The sequence below is a fragment of the Bemisia tabaci genome, chromosome 5 (genome assembly GCF_918797505.1).
Source record: "Bemisia tabaci chromosome 5, PGI_BMITA_v3".
NCBI lineage: Eukaryota > Metazoa > Arthropoda > Insecta > Hemiptera > Aleyrodidae > Bemisia > Bemisia tabaci.
Window position 1 is genome coordinate 44,404,545 of NC_092797.1, and position 17,285 is coordinate 44,421,829.

The window sequence follows — 17,285 nt, forward strand, 5'->3', positions numbered from 1 at the left end:
AAGAAACCAAGGGTGTCACTGCCACGGTGGATGACGTCTAAAACCCGAATTTTCAAAGAGCGATAGCTCGGTTAATATTGAACGTAGAAAGTTGTGGTTTGTACAGATCTTATTATTTTTAGATAATCTACAAGAATCCAGCATCAAATCACCAGGGCCGGATTTAGGGGATGGCCACATGGGCCGCGGCCCATGGCGGATTTTTTTAATTTAGGTATCAAAAAAAGAGAGAAAAAAATTGGATTCAGAAAATAATTTACAAACGAGAAAAGGCGACAAAATCTCTCATTTCCTGAGAGTAAAAGTATAGTAATTTCTAATTATGTCGTCTTTCGGGTATAGGTACAAGAGACAACACCTTTAATTAGTCGAGCTAAGAGAGAAACCAAACACGCAATTTGACCTGGAACGGAGCGGCGCGGCGCGGTGGTCGGCATGAAACGCATAACGCCCACAAGACTGCATGAATACTTCACGCATTGCGTCAAACACAGTGCGGTCAGCAGCGGTCGGCGTGAAGCGCACAGCGCCTACAAGACTGCACGAATACTTCACGCATTGCGTCAAACATAGTGTGGTCAGTTTGTTCTTTCATTATTTTTCGTTCATTACTTATAAATGGAAGGCCTTGTTCACATAGAGAGAGGTTCACGGAACTTAACTTTCGCGCAAAGTTCCGTGAACTTTTGCTGGTAATGTTGACAGGGCTTCGCAAAAAATGTGTCCATCACGAGTAAACGCGTCTTATGCACCCCTCCGCGCTGCACGTTCACCTGATGGTTTTTGTTGATGTCTCAAAACGAATGAGAAGGGGGCGGCAAAATACAGGCGGCCCATGGGCGGAGAGGAGATGAATCCGGCCCTGCAAATCACGGTTCTGTGACCAGCGCAACTGACCCATTTGCAATGATTCTTAGCAAAGTGCTCACCCCAACATTCATCAGTCATCATCAGGCGAATTTCTTACTCAACAAGATGTTCATAAATCATCATTAGGCAACAAATAGAGATGATACCCGAACTTTACTTCCGCCCAGTGTTCCCGGGTGCTCCGTGTGCGAGATCCGTACGCTCTACCGCTCTCCGTGCTGCTATTGGCTGAGCGTCATTCTGTGACGTCACGCGTACGGATATTTTAAGATAGGGAAGCGTTTTTCCCATAAGATTTTTGTCCGTACGCGGTCCGTGTCGGTATAGGGAATGTCCGCGCGGCACGGATAAATCCGTACGCCTGGCATCACTGCTTCCGCCTCACCAAATGAAATTATCTGAGGGCGTCCATAAATGACGTTAGGGTCCTAGAGAGGAGAGCTGAGGGCTCAACAGGTGCCCTTCCAGTGCCTGACAAGGGGGAGGAAGACCACGGGCCAACAGATAACGTGATGTCAGATTTTCGGTAACAGTTAAAGCTGTTCGAAGCCTAAAAAATCTGAAAATTTCAGAAGTTGGAACGGTAAAAACTTATTTCGATGAAAAAATAAAAACAAGCGGGAAAGTTCTAATACTGTCGTATTATAAATCGCTCAGGTGTTAGTAGATGTATTTAGTGAAGAAAGGACGTATAAACTCCGTCGACTAGGCTGGGTAATGGAAATAAAACATCAGCTGATAGCAAACAAAGGTTACCAAGGAAATCGTAGACGCGTTTTTTCGTTTCCCGAAAATGACAGTCACCGTTGAGCTCATCAGGCGCGTTTTTTTTAAGCTTCACTTGAGTTCAACGATCAATTTCGATAAGAATTACTCTACCGCTAAGAAATTTTCTTATAGACAAACGATCGAAACTACCTGCGCATTACGTTAAAAGCATAAAATACAGTTTTCACAGCTTTATTTATTTTAAAAATGGACCCCCCCCCCCCCAAAAAGCCTACACATCGATGAGCTGGTGCGCCATTTAAACTAATTAGCACTAGTATACTAGTACTCTAGAGGCAAGTCGAAATCAAAAAACGCTGCCTATCGGCTAAGCTCTTAAAAATTGATAAGGTTTGCACGCAGTTGCGTGCACAGCCTCTGAAAAATCGTCGAATCTTCCTTTTGATAGAAAATGAAAATTTACTTTCCAAGACCATGAAATTTTATTCCGCATCTCTAGGAGGGTAACGAACCCAGCGAGCGGGAGAATCCCTGGCGAGGGTGGCCGGTGCGGGTCCCTGTTACGTCAAACCGCAGCGCGGCGCGTCGTGCCAATAGCGCACAGAGCGCGGGGCGCTGAGCGGCGCGGCGCGGCGGCGGCGTCGGTGCTGGACTCGGAGGCTGGATCAGAAAGAGAACAATCACGGTTTGAAAGTGAAATGACTTGAAATGGAAAGCTTGCATCTCCCCGCCCTGCGTCGCGGCGCGGCGGCCGCGCCGCGCCAGCCCGAGCCGAGGCCCGCCAGTCTGTGCTCGCCGAGCGCCCGTCAGTGTGTGCTGTGATCGGAATCGCGAGTGGTAGTGACTTGTTCGTATCCCTGAGTCTCACAGGATTTCGTACGAGAAAAAAATCGTAAGTCCACGCCATATGTCGCATGCTTTTCTCCCGTTTTTGGACTGTATTCGTTCACCAGCTCGTTTTCCTTTCGTGGATTTTCGTCTGAGCTCTCAATGAGATTTTGAGGATTTTTGGAAAATCAGGATTTTTCCCTTATTTGCCACATGTCGCATGCTTTTCTCCCGTTTTTGGACCGTATTCGTCCACCTGCTCGTTTTCCTTTTGTGGATTCGCGTCCGTGAAAGCTCTCAATGAGATTTTGAAGATTTTTGGAAAAACTGGATTTTTACTTCTTTTTTGGAGGTTTCTAAGGGGGAGATGTGGATTATCTAAGTGGCATTTTAAGTTTCCCAAAAATGTAGGATCTTCGTTTTTCTTATTAGGGATTTTGTGCATAAAAGCTCTGAATGGTATTTTTAGGATTTTCGTTTAAAACAGGCTCTGCAGTGCAGGCTTTTCTCCCGTTTTCGGACTGTATTCGTCGGGTTTTCCTTTTGTGGATTTTCGTCTGTAAAAGCTCTCAATGAGATTTTGAGGATTTTTGAAGGAGCAGGATTTTTCCCTCTTTTTGAAGGTTTTTGGAAGGGGCAAGTGGATGATCGAAGTGACATTTTCAGTTTCCCAGAAATATGGGATCTTGGTTTTCCTTATTAGGGTTTCTCTGCGTGAAAGCTCTAAATGGTATTTTTAGGATTTTCGTAATAACAGGTTCTTTCTTTCGCTCTGGAGATTTTAGAATGGGGTGAAGGCTCTGGTCGAAATTTTTAAGATTTTTACAAAAATAAGACCTTGGTTTCGTCTATCGAGTTTTGGTGCGTGAGAGACCTAATTGAGATTCTTGGGATTTTCAGAAAAGTAGGATTTTTCTTTCTTTCTTGAGGTTTTGGGGAGGAAGAGGGGTTGCAGGGTTGCTTAAATTCTTTAAATGAGATTTTTAAGATTTTCCGAAAAACAGGTTTAAGGTGGGGAAGCTACTTGAGAATGTAGCCAACAGGGTTGTTAGAAAAGTGTTGGCCACTTAGATTTCTGTCCGTTTTGATAATGTTCGTGCTTGAAGCCTCTGAATTTCAGAATTTTCAAAAAATTACCGGAGAAAACTTTTCTGGGCCGAGCTAACAAAGTTATTGAGGGGATCATAACCTGAAGTTTTCCCTCTGAATAATGCAATTTGTTGCGATTTGCATGTAATTTTTTACCGTATATATTTTTCCCTCAGAGAATATCAGATCTTGGATCTTACTGGAGAGATATGAACGTATTTATGCTAAAAAGAGGAAAATCAATGAATTCAAAGGAAAATATGTGCACCAGAGTTGCATGGCTCTATATTTCCTTTTAACCTAATTCATGTTCGTATATTTCCTCTCATTATGAGTGCGTCTAATTTTTTTTGCCCAACTTAGCCAGCCAGACACATTCTGGATCATCTTGAACTTCCATAAATGTTAATGTACATGAAAGCTCTTTGGTATATTGGGATTACCGAACGAACAGATTTCAAGAAAAAAAATTTCATGAGGCAATAAAACATCTAAAAATAATTTTGCTGTATTGAAGGTCTCCCTCAAAAGTTAAATCGTACTAAAATTCTAATTCATGACATGAAAATCTTGGAATTTTTTTGCATGGACGATAAGATTCAATATTGAAGTGACAGATCTTGCTCTCAGAAAATCTGCCATCATTTACTCGGATCGGTTTTTCAGTGGAAAAAAAATCTTAAATAATGATGAACAGAGGTTTCTCCGTTGAATTATTTTATCAAAGATCATGCCGATACAATGCAAAAGAGCAACTTTATTACGCAGCTGTTAGGCATTGTGAAGGAGGTTTAATGGCTTTTGAGCTCGTAATTTGCTCAGCATCTGCTACTTGTTTGTGACAGTTTGGCATGTATCGTAATAAAACCTCAAGTTTATTTCTCTTCCTCAAGCCGTGCACTCACAAAAAGTTAGCGAAAAGGGCCCAACAAATTGGCGCTGAGACATAATTTCGAAAATTCGTCTATTAGCGTGCGCTAATCCTAATTTGCATGGCGAGACTGTCGGGTGACGGGGTTTGGATCAAACCAGTTCAGGCCCAATTTTAGAGAGGTAAAAGTGAGACCGCAACTTTTGATTCGAAAGAGCGCGTCGATTATAATGAGGGATACGGTTCGCAACACAGCGTAAGAACCTTAGCTGCCAAATTGTGAGAGCCCATGTTGTGCCGATGAGTGATCCGTAAAAATTTGCTCCGAATCTGCAGGCAAGTTACAGTCGTAAAATTCGCAAAAATCTAATATATCCGAAGATGATTAAAACATCCCCCCCCCCCCCCCCCCGGATCCTTCACCTCAATTAAAATAGATTTGTGATAAAGTGCTCTATCGTGATAAGGGATACCGTTCACGGTAGCGCATCTCGACTAGTTGTTTTTCATACCCTTTCGTTTAAGTCTCCGGCCCAGTGGCGAGGCGTGAGTGATAGTTTATCGGTATTTCCCAATATGAAGCTGTGGTAAAGAATCGATTATAAAGGTGTTAGTTGCGAACGCCCTGTCTATCGATCCTTTTCCATGGGTTTAAATTGCACATCAATCGATATATCGCAAAGCACGCCACGCCTCTGCTCCGGCCTTAAGCAGCCCTTCAATGAACCAACCCATAAAGAGAACCCAGTTCCGGTATAACTGCAACTCTATCCCGCCGTTGACAATTATGATTGCTAGTGCTACCGTGCTATGGAAAAACGCCGTATGAGCATTCGGGAGTTGCCAAATGTCTTTAAATAATGTATTCTTTCGAAACATAGGTTGAAAAATTGTTTTTAAATTTTCAGACTGTTTAGATCTGATGGTGTATAAAATCCGCTGAACATTCGTATTTTAGCAAAAGAAATTCGGCATATTCTGAAGGCTTGTGCGGCGTTCTTCCTCAGCAAGGCACAGAGAGACTAATTGTATTATAAATAAAAATCGTGCCCACTTTTTCCTCACACCCTGTCAAATATTTTGTCAAAAAGAGGACCGAAAACGAACTTTAAAAGTCGCACCGGCAAACCTGCAAAGATTACGCAAGCTGGTATGATAATATGCTTTTGTGATCGTTAGGCAACGCACTTAAAAGCTTAATACATCCGTTATAGGCTTTATTGCTTTTGTGTTATTTTAATGTTGGATGAGTTACAGCCGAGGGCTTCCATTTTCCTCATGAAAATATGACAACGTGAAAAACATGAATTGTGGGAGTCCGGCCCCACCCGGATTCGCGTTTGATCGCGGAGTAAAAATGCCTGGCTTTGCATTTCGTTTTTTTTTTTTTTTTTTTTTTTTTTTTTTTTTTCCAAAACGTTTTTCGGAATTTTCCTCGCTTATAATGGCAACTTTTTTTTTTTTTTTTTTTGTCAAGATAAGTCATTTATTTAAACAAAATTGATGACAGAAAGTATTTAACAACATAATGGCAACTTGATAAGGCTTTTACGTATAAGACAATCATTCCGAGGGAGAACCGATGTATAGGAAAGTGGTTCGAGTCATGTATAGTAAATTTTTGCTCGATTTGCACAGCCACATATTCGGTTCTTTTTACTGTATTTTCACAACGGAAGTTGACTCAATTTTTTTGGTGCGGATTGAAAGCTTGGATCTCAAATTTTTTGAAAGTATTTTATGTGAATCCAACAAAACTGTGCTCCGTGTCATCAAAACTTCGTTCGATCGTACTGAACTCTTTCCTCCACGTCCGCAAGAACCATATGTCCAAACTGCTACTTCCTTAATTTCAAACTTGGGATGCAGTCTCGTGAAATTTTTCAAAATTATACCGGTTTATTGAGAAGCCGGTTTACTGGTATAAGCAGTGGCGTGGCGTGCTTTGCGATGTATCGGTTGCTCTATCATTTAAACCTATGAAAAAGGATCGATAATTAGGGCGTTTGCAACGAACATCTTAGCAATCGATTCTTTAGCATAGCTTCAAATGGCAAAATATCGATAATCGATCACTCACGACCCGTCACTGAGTTTAAGCGTTGGTACAGTAATGGAAACTGCTGTCTAAAACTTCATCTTAGCTCACATTTGTTCTAGAATGAGATCATTTTAAATTAAATTGTGCCGATCACATGCACTTAAAATCAAATAGAGACTTTTGTTTTACTTTGGGAGGAAGTCGTTCACAAAAAGGGATGTGAATATTCTTCAGGAGTGAAAATTACAAAATTTTAGTCGTCTCATACCAACGTTTCCAAATTCGCATGTACTACTGAAATTCACTTTATATAAATGTAGAGCATTTCTGGTTCACTCAAGAATATCAACGCCGAAGATACGGTCTTTACAGGTTGTAAACAAACTACCCACAGCTAAGTCTGTTTCGCTTTTTTTATAACCAGTCGTTTAATTCTCCGGACGCGTCAAGGCAACTTAGAGAACTGAGCTATATCAGCGCAGCTCTTTTACTTCGTGTTAAATACGATTAAGATCAGCAGGGCATTAGTCGGATGACAGGAATAGGTGCACAAAAATACGCTTTATAAAACTTCATCACATTAGTTCGTTTCAGTCAATGATACGTTGATAGTGACACTTTTTCTCTCCGCAAGATTTTTTATTGATACGGAGGTCATTGTGATATTCAAGTGTATTTTTCCTCCTCTAAAATTGAAACTGAGGACTGTAAAAAACTATAACTCTGCGTAAATAGACAATTTTTTTAAAATCAGTAATATTTAGGCTTCCATTCTGGTGAAATTCGACGGCTATTTGTTAGTTGTTTTATGAGTCTACCAGCACTCGACAATCGATTATAATAGATTTGAAACAGCTGGCATGGGTGACTGAAAAGGAATTAGTACCAAAATTCAATGAAATGTTGATGAAACACCCTCTACAAAAATATTTTAACTGCTTCCCAGAGATCACTAAAATTCTCAGATGAAATTTGCGGATGAAAGACTTTAGGTAAATCATGTGAGTAAATTAATCCACCCGGATCTGAGCCGTAATGTCCCCAGAAGCTGAAATCTTATAGCGACTGAGGAAACTAAGAAGTTTGTGCCTTGCGCAAATTTAGTGATAAGACTACCAAACTAGGTTTCCGAAATTCTCGTTTTAGCGTCAATCATGTGTGCCAACCGGGAGTTTTTGCACCGATGCAACACCGGTCGTAAATGTCAGAGTCAAGACATACCACAAGCTCACCGCACCCACCCGCACTTTTGCCGCACAATGGTCAATTCATGAACCAAATTGAGAATGTTAATAGCCAACTTCCTGGAGGTTCCGTTCAACTGGAAACGTTATTAGTAGACCTATAATTGAACTGGTGATTAATCTATTATCTTATGAATAATTATGAATAATAAAATTATATTAATACATATTTCTATCTTCTGAATTGGTGGACCGAGAAAATCAGATGTGGTTTTTCTTTACTTTTTTAGCGTTTTTAGCTTTATTTTCCGTCCTCCCCCCCCCCCCCGTTTTTTCCCTGCTATCAATTTATCTGAGATTTGTTTCTGCCAATGAAATAAGTAGCAAATGAATATTTTTAACCCCTGATTTTTTCTCACTTTTTTATGTAAAGAGCATTGAGTCTTTCATCAATCTCACTTCAAACATGTGTTCAGAAATTTTCAATGAACTTTCCTCATCTCAAAATTCGCGACAAGTTCTCAATGCACATGTATAATTTTAAGTAACTTTTTTCTTCAAATGTTAGTGAATATCGAGGAATAAATAAGGGATGGCAATTTTGTGAAAATTATTTAAGTAATATATGCTGTTACAGTCTAACGGCGCTATTTTCAGCATGCAACATCATTAATAATACAAATGAAGGCTTAATATTTTGACCCAATATCCTTGAGATTATAAGGAGGGGTTTCGTATCAGAAACTGAAAAATAATGTTTCTGCCTCCAAATCGGGGTCTTCTTTTCCTTAAATATTTTAAGTTTCTCTCCTAAGGGATTTTTTGCCATATCTCACCAAATGTTATATTCCTGTCATGTTCTGAATACGCCAGAATCAAACTCTCGAGCGGCATTTGACTCAGGCAGTCCCGTCTCAAAGAACCGCTCGCAGCACACGGCACGCAGGTTTCCTCAGAAATATTAATTTTGATACTTGACAGAGGTCGAGTTCCTCCTCACAAACCGAGGGCTTTGCACTCTTGCTGACTGCCCACAGCTTTTCGCATCTAAGTTCACCACCCTCTGTCTATTCTTACTCCGTTCTTTCTGCAAGTCAATGCCCTTGCGTGAAAATTGTGTGCTAGTGGGCGCTCATGTCCTCGTCCCTCTGACGTAAAGACGTAGCTCAATTTTCACGTGAGCCCTGTTTTACCTATAAATTCATGCTTTCTGGGGCTCATGCGGAAATCGAGGTACGCCCTCAGGCCAGAGGAGCGACGATATTGTCCGAAATACGTCAAAGAAGTCGTGCGCTCGCCTATTGACAGAAGAGGATCGATTTTGGCACATTTGTTGTGATACATTGAAAAATAAATAAAAATATTACTTTCACTGGTAGGATGCACTTTTTTTAAAAAATAAACTAAAATTACTCTGGTTCTCCAATAATTCCAAAAACCATTGCCTTGATTACCATACTGCAGGAAATTTTGAAAATAGTATAAACCCCCTTTTGAATAACCTCACGAAAGGTGTAAGTCGGCAATCACATAAGCTGGTCTGCGATGTTGCAGACTTCCTGTCTTACTTTATTTTTTAAACGGAAAACTATTCAACGGCAATTCTTTAAAACTGCCGTGATTTTTCTTCTCTGTGCGAAAAAAAGTCTGTAAAAACTTCAAGGAATGATGTCAATTTGTTCTCCTTTAAAAAAATATCATGGTTACGGAGATTTTCAAACACCGCAAACAAGCTATGTGATTGCGGACTTACACCGTCGATTTGTTTCTCAAAACATGCATTGTTCATACAAAATGAGCAATGCCTAAACATTTTATTCGTTGAAGGCGGTGGATAAAATTAGCCGAACTAGTTACGTGTTTACACAGTGCAAATCGAGATTGAGTGTTTGGTGTAAAGCAGAGTCATTCACAAGAAAATCATGTGCGTAATGACTTGCGGCGGCAGAGAAGATTCAAACTTGTTTTACTTACTAGGTCAGGCAAACCTGAGCCATGCTCTTTCCTTTCTCAAGTGTATGTTGCTTACACTTTTCAATTCAACACTCTCGTTAGTTTCGTTCACATGAGATCCGAGACGAGTATTAAACGGATGTTTTCAGAAGATAGGATTCCGGGATCATATCGAGCTGCCTTGCGACAGAAAAACAAGAATGACGGACTTTTCCCGTAATATTAAAATTATTCAAATTGTCTTTTGCTTTATCCGATGTGGAAAAAATGAAACATTTGAAGAATGAAAATTCAAAACTTTGTACCATCTTGTGCTTTTAATGCTGCGCAAGGTCTTTATCATTTCGTAGTAACCTGAAAGCCCGTGACCCGTGAAATTGAGTCGGTAAATTTTCCTTAATATGGTTTCATCTCCATGACAAGAATTATCTTCCTCAGGTCTCTGGATTCCCATCAAACGATGGAAACATTTTAACAATCTTAGCAACACCTTGTCGTGGTTAACAGATTTTGAATTCCGACTTTTCATTTGGATTAAACTAAAATCAACGTAAGTCAAGTTGGCCATGAGTAATTAATTTATGCACTATTGGAAAATCAATGGAATCATTTTTTGCACATTTAAATTGCCGCTTAATTACTTGATATTCTTAAAAATGGAGGAAAAAAACTTCAAATCCTACCTAAGTAACAACTTCAACTTCTCACTTTACTGTGAAAATTGACAAATTTCACTGCATTTTGTAGGAAAAGGTTTTAATCATTTTTCATAGTCCACGATCTGATTCTAGTGAGAAATATGTAACATTCTAGAGGATTTCAGAGAAATTCTAAAAAAATTTCACATTAAATTTTTTGGTCGAGGCCATTGAAGATTTTGTTGAGCATTCAAAACTTGTGTTTTTTACCGAAGATTTCGATGAGCTAAACCAAAGTTTGGTTCTTATGACTGAAAACTTCGATTAATCGATTATTCAATCACTCGATGTACGGACTCTGGACGGAAATCTTTTATGTTTCATATGAAACGAAGTTCACTCCTCGGAATTGAAGTTTTTTCCTTTATGCATAGCTGGCTTTTTTTTTTAGCTTCTTGCTAAGGAGCTACATAATTTCAAAGATGATTTATTCGCGCGTATCATGTTCAGCGAACATTATTTTTAAGGGAATATCCCTAGTAGTGCTTCAATTCTTACGTCATCTCGTGGTCCATACTTCATTCTGCACTGCGATCCCACGAGTGTTGGAAGCTGGTTTCGCGCGCGAGGCAGGGGTCTAAGATCCGATCTCATTAGCCTCAAATGAGATCTGCTCGAAATCCGATCCATTGTCTGAAGAAAAGGCATCGCTCCGGTTATTAATTAGAACCTCTCAACCACGGGCCATTTTCATTCACCAATACAGTTATGCCCTCTCCAACCGATCCCAGCCCCACCTAACAATCGACTTCTCCGAAATAGACGTCGCCCTCGGCCGAACTTTTCGTGCATACTTTACTCCCACCCATGCACCTGTCTCGTTTCCACTGCAATGGGGATACTAAAGACACGCCTGGTTTTCGACCTCATCCAAAGCTGTCAAAATTGCAAAAAAGTACGTAATTAAGTCGACTGGATACATGGAAATGGGTCCGTTGCCCACAAGAGGCGAATTTTCGCATGTGGATTTGGTCGACTTCTTTAGCCAAATCGGCAGACTTGTAAACTTTTGAGAAAAACGCTCCGCTGAAATTCGGTTTCTCGATGAATTTTGGACAACGTCTGCATCCATCCATTTTTCAACTCACCCCGGGAAGTGGATTGTACGAATTTGGGATGTGCTTATCAATACTGTTAGCATAAAAAACAGATGTTGTAAACGCACCGTCGCGTCGCCCAAGGGAATTTTGTTTTGTTGTAACGGAGGGCGGAAGTAAGCTAAAGACTAACCAAATTCATTCACGAAAATGTGCCTAAGATCACCAAAGTTCATAAGTCGGTGTCATTCCGCAAAACTGATTTTTGGGGGAAATAAAGTCCATGGGTGCATGCTCTAATAATTTATGGAACGATTTATTGTAGTCAATTGTAATATTGAATTCTGGATAATTTTAGCTCATGAGTTAGCTGCCGTTTGGGTCTTAGAAGCCCCGTGACTGGATCGAACATCACTTCCGAATCTACTGACAAGTATGTGGATTTCAGATATTTTGTCGTGTCCCAGACAAAGGATCGTATCTTCATTCCATGCTCGCAAAATCTACTCATACGATTTTTTTTACACGGAATTGGATGGGCAATTGCTGCCCGAAATTTTGCGAATTCTGGAAAGCTACCAATGGAAAAATGTATTATTTGTTTAATAAAAAAAAAGCCCAATAGTTTTCGAGTATAATACAAATTTGGAGATTTGGCAACGTTGAAATGGAACTATACGTTCTTCTGACCGGACAATGATAATATTTGACGTGTTTAACGTGATTCTCGTGTCGTTTTACCCATCAAGTCTACTTATTTAACTGTATGTCTTTTTACCATCACGGATTGCTTCGAAATCCGATGCTTGAAGTTTTTTAATTGAACTTCATTTTGCAATTGAATCAGTGAGAACGAAAACGCACCAACTCGAAAAAATGAAAATAATCAAGACACGCAAGAGACTGCACAGAAGGTGAAGAAGTTAATTAAGAAAAAATTGTTTGTAAATATAGACAAGCACTTAAGGACACTTTAAAGGTTCAAGTTGGAACAGATGCACTAACTTCAATGACCTTTATGAAACTGACTGTTTACAATGAAAATGGAGCATTTTCGAGTTACCAAATTGGTGTGTTTTCGTCCTTACTGATTCAATTCGGACTTACAATTTCTGGCACATCCGTAATGCCACTTATGTGCATAGGGAAACTATACTGGTACATATGTCGTTTCTTAATTGAGCCAGAAATTTCAGTTTTGATTGCAAAATGCAGTCGAAATGTCACCACGGACGGCGGCCATGACGATCCATCGCCACGGCGAAACGGCCCGCGTCCGGGACTCGGGGCACGTAGGAATCGTAGGCGAGTCATCGCGATTTTTCACGATCCCGCATTTTCACTCTCTTCCCGAAGTGTCATCTCGGCGAGGAGGAAGGCGAGGATGAAATCCCGATTAGAAAACGCGCTGAATCGCTGAAACCGCGGTGAAATCCGGGTAAAAATCGGAATCCGCCGCTGTCGACTGTCGACGGACGGGTCGGAACGGTTTCCAGAGTAATTGATTCGGAGAGCATCGAGTCAAACACCGATGACTTTTCACGGACACCGTGAAATCCGATTAGAGCCCCGTCGGGAGCATCACGTTTCTTTGTTGGTCCAAGCCTCCGAGCGTGGCTCACGTTGTCGGATTTGGTGATAAATTGATGGAAAATGAGTTGATTTTTATGGAATAATTCGTAAATATCCGACCGTTTTGCAACCCTGCGCTCAATATTGAACAAGTTCTTTCGGAAGGCCGTAATATCAATATCATAATCTGTGGATGGTGTGTAATATATTTATCGATCACACTCTATGCGCTCGAACTTTCAGCGTCGTTTAAGGTGATCCAATAGTGATCGTAAGCTATACTAACATCGAAACATGATACATATTTCGCCGGTTCTCATTGAAAAGAACATTCTAAGGTGGTAAAGTTTACATGAACAGCTGACATTCTTACAATTTTACTTACGATATGTCTCTGTCAATTTAAATGTTTACTCGTGATCGGAGAAAAAAATTGTGCTGCGAGGTCAAGAATATACATGATGATCCTTACCGCAGAATAATTCAAAAACTTTCGCTCAGGGGATCCTTAATAATTCATTATCTTCAGAAAGACCTATATGGCTTACATTGTGATTTGGAGAGGTTTTGAGGAAACCTGCCAGAATGTATATTCTCGGAGCCTGGTGTTGAATTCAGCAGTGCAGCTTCAGAAAAGGATACTTACAAAAGATTACGATAACTCGGTGCTAGAAAAATTACAAAATAAAAATGAAAGTATAATGCGAATTCTGTAAATTTTAGAGTAGATCCATATTTGTACCTTAATTGTTAAAATCGTTGCATCCCGTTTTTTAGATTTCGTATAGTTTGCAGTGAAAAATCACTGCACCTCTTCGCAAGGATTCATTTCCAAAATACTCCCTGATTTGACAGAAACTTTATAAAAAGCGTATTTCTTTGATGATGTGCTGCGAAGCTTCCTCAAACCCTTTTTATCACAATGTACATGGGTTTAGGTTAACTTTTGACCCCGGGTATAACATTGCACGAACCTGAATTTCATACTTTGGCTTTTGTTGACCATTTTGTTTTTGAGGAAAAGCTGCATTAGCAGGTACCTCTACAGGTACTTATGTTGGTCGTTCCCTCGCTACAAAAAGAATAAAACAGTGGCCTAATTTTCCTTGAAAATGTCCCTTAAATAGCCTTAATATGTATAACCTTGATGACCTCGATAATATAGATACGCCTCTTTATGGAAAAAACTGTTCAAAGAACGACTATAAATACAACCATATGCTTGCACACCGCTTCCCCTATTCACCCGCTGTAAAATTGATACTGATTCAATTACATTTTGCGATAAGGATCCACTATCTCTGGCTCTTCTGTAAAAACACCTTTCGGCATAGGGAAACCAAGGTCACATATGTTGTTTCCAAAATGAGCCAGAAATAGTGGTTCCTTGCTGCAAAATGTGGTACTAATTCCTCTTCCACTCGCGACAGCTAATGAATTTTTGAGACAATTGAAGCGAGAATTCGACGCGCTCGATGCAAGAATGTCCTGGTGGCAGGCAGCGGTGCGGTATCTTGATGATAAACACACTGAGGAGTAATAAAGTGCGCCATTCGTCATAAAATATCGCCGAAGCTGAGGCCACATGCAGGAGAGATCTGCATCACCCGGGTAAATTACTGCAGCGGATCCCTCGTCGCAGGGAAAATCCGCGACTGAATGGAAACTTAAGACGGACCAACACTCGAGGTGCTCCGAGTAATTTCAAACTAGAATGCAGATTTTTTTCCCTTTTCAGCGTTGCCGACTTGTAATTTGAAATGAAATTCTTCTTTTCTCTTTACTTACCAACCTATATGTTATTATTAAATGAATTTTGCTTAATATTAAGTCGGATCAGTTACTGTGACTTGGTGACTTATTTTAAAGTTTATAATTGATTTTTGCACATGAGAGAGGCTTTTAGATAAGTCAGTTTTTAATGAGCGAAATCGCACGAAAATCATTTTTAACTCGTCGGAAATTTCTAATATTTACCAGGAAAGAAAAATGTATACTGCACTAAGAAGGCATTTTGGTTACCGAGACTAAGCATATAGGTTTATATTGAACACCGAACTTTTCCGACTCAGGTAACCGAAGTATTTAGTCTGAAGAACCGAACTTCGATAATAGCTGAATCATAGCTCAGTTTTTGTGATCAAAACTGTTTGTTACAAGAGCAAATTTGTGCAAAAAAAAGGAATAATGATATATCTCATATTGCATTGACAAATTCGTGCGAAAAAGTTGACTCAACCAACGCGAGACTAATTTTACTTTTGGGAAAACCAACTGTCTCATTGTCAGCTTCTTAGTTGACGTAAAATGATATCGGACATTTGTAAATGCGTTCTCTCAAATTTATAGTATCTTGGTGGATCCTGGCTAGTCTTTAGAACAAATGGCGAAGGATGCAAGTTTATTTGATCCCTTTAATTAGAACGCTTCGTTGAGAGCTATGTCAAACTGTTGTCACCAATCGAAAACGCCTTCAGTTGCGCGTGATACTTCACCGCTCACACCAGAGTTAAAATATTTGTATCACAAACTGCCTTGCGGAATCCTCCGCTTTCCAAACATCCATGAAGTATATTATCTCATATTTAATCGAAAAGACCTTCATCGAAACTGTTAGCATTATATTTACGATTCCATGTCCCCGTGTCAGATCCGTTCCTAAAAAGTTGCGTGTCATATTTTGTTACATTATTTTTCCAGTCTTTTCCGCTAAAAATGTTCCTATCGTATCTCAGGACTAATTTTTGAAAAGCAGATTATATTTCTGCTCGGTATCAAGTCTCGTCTTCAGGTCGTATAGCTATCACAGCACCCTGTAGTCTTAAATTGATCGCATGTCATGGCAGCCAGTGTTGCAAGACTTCAGTAAAAATCTATTTTTCCTTCACAAGCACCGATAAACGAAGAAAACGCGACTTTGACGCAACATCTGGCAGCGTCTACTACGACTCACAACCGTCGCGATGTGAGGCGCGAGGAATAAAATAAGGGAGACTAGAATGATCTACTCAAACAATACTTCCACAAATCTTCCCTCGTCTGGGCATTCTAGGAATTTAAGAATATTTATGAGCTATTTTGACTCGTCACCTTTTTCTTTTCGCTTTTTCCGCCGGGTTGAATGGAGGTGTAGTTTTTCATACAGCCTCACGGACTAGTTTAGAGGTTACCAGGTTGAGATATAGTCCATTATGCTCCTTCCAAACCCTTCCAAATGTCTAATGTGTGTGATATTCAGTGGAAATTGGATACGACGACCCTCTAAGGACCGGCCAAATTTGGTCGTTATATCCGATACATTGAATAAATGGGATTTCAGCCACGGGACTGACCAGATCGCAGGTCATTAGAACCAACATGTCGTTATAAGTGATGTCATATTATCCGATTTCCACTGTGATATGATTTTCCGGGAAACGTGGGAAAATATTCCTATAAATTTTGCAGAAAACTGCATCATCGATTTAACCAAAATTAGCCTTACAACAACAGATATTGTCAATTTTCTTCTCATGTTTATTTTTTATACAAAATGCTATCAATATTTTGACTTGCAATTTTTTATACAAAATACTAATTTATATTTTGACGAAGTTTCCATGCGTTATATTATTTGGGTATCTTATCTGTCAGGGAAATAAAACTTAAGTGGAAAATCTAGAAATCTGAAAAGCATTTATAGATTTTGGTCAGATCAACCAACTTTTTGTCTTTTCCCTCTTTTCCTCCTCTTCCTCTTCCTCTTCCCCCTCTTCCTCTTCTTCTTCTTCCTCCTCTTCTTCTTCTTCTTATGTTTCTTTTTCTTCTTTCCACTCTTCTTCCTCGTCTTCCTCCTCTCCTTCTCCTTATTTTCTCTCTTGTCGCTAAAACTTTCTAGTGAATTCAAAAGTTCCTTTTAAATCATCGTGTATTAAAATTGCAAGCCGAAAAGTTGTCTCCATCTTAAATTATTTTTTTCAGCAGAAATATCATTAAAGGTTTTTTTAGATACACAACTACACTTGTACAGTGATTTTATTTTCCCTTTTGCCAAGAGCTATGCCTCCCATTAGATAATATCCTGTGAAAAGGATCCTGCGCCCTAGCTCATCTGAATTTTACGCGGAATGACTGTTAAATACTTTTACTCTGACAAACGACGGAGCCTGACAAATCCGACAGTGAGAAATGTAGACTAATTGACGTAATCAATCTCAGTCAGATCAACATCAGTGGCGAGGCGTGAATGATCGATTATCGATAGTTCCTCATTTGAAGCAGTGGTAAAGAATCGATTATTGAGGTGTTCGTTGCGAACACCTTGTTTATCAATCCTTTTCCGAAGGTTTAAATGGCGGATCAATCGATTTATCGCAAAGCGGGCCACGCCACTGGTCAACATCAACGCAAATCAGGAGCTGGAGGAAAAATGAG

The 17,285-nt window shown here is 39.8% G+C and overlaps 1 protein-coding gene across 1 annotated transcript in view; it reads left to right on the plus strand.

Annotated features, from left to right (window-relative positions):
• The first annotated feature begins 2,328 nt into the window (after positions 1–2,328).
• LOC109032208 (uncharacterized) overlaps positions 2,329–17,285 on the plus strand; it is a 123,473-nt gene continuing 108,516 nt past the window's right edge. Inside the window, exon 1 of the mRNA XM_019044223.2 lies at positions 2,329–2,491. The gene's annotated coding sequence lies outside the window, so the exon portion shown is untranslated. The remainder of the gene's footprint in view (positions 2,492–17,285) is intronic.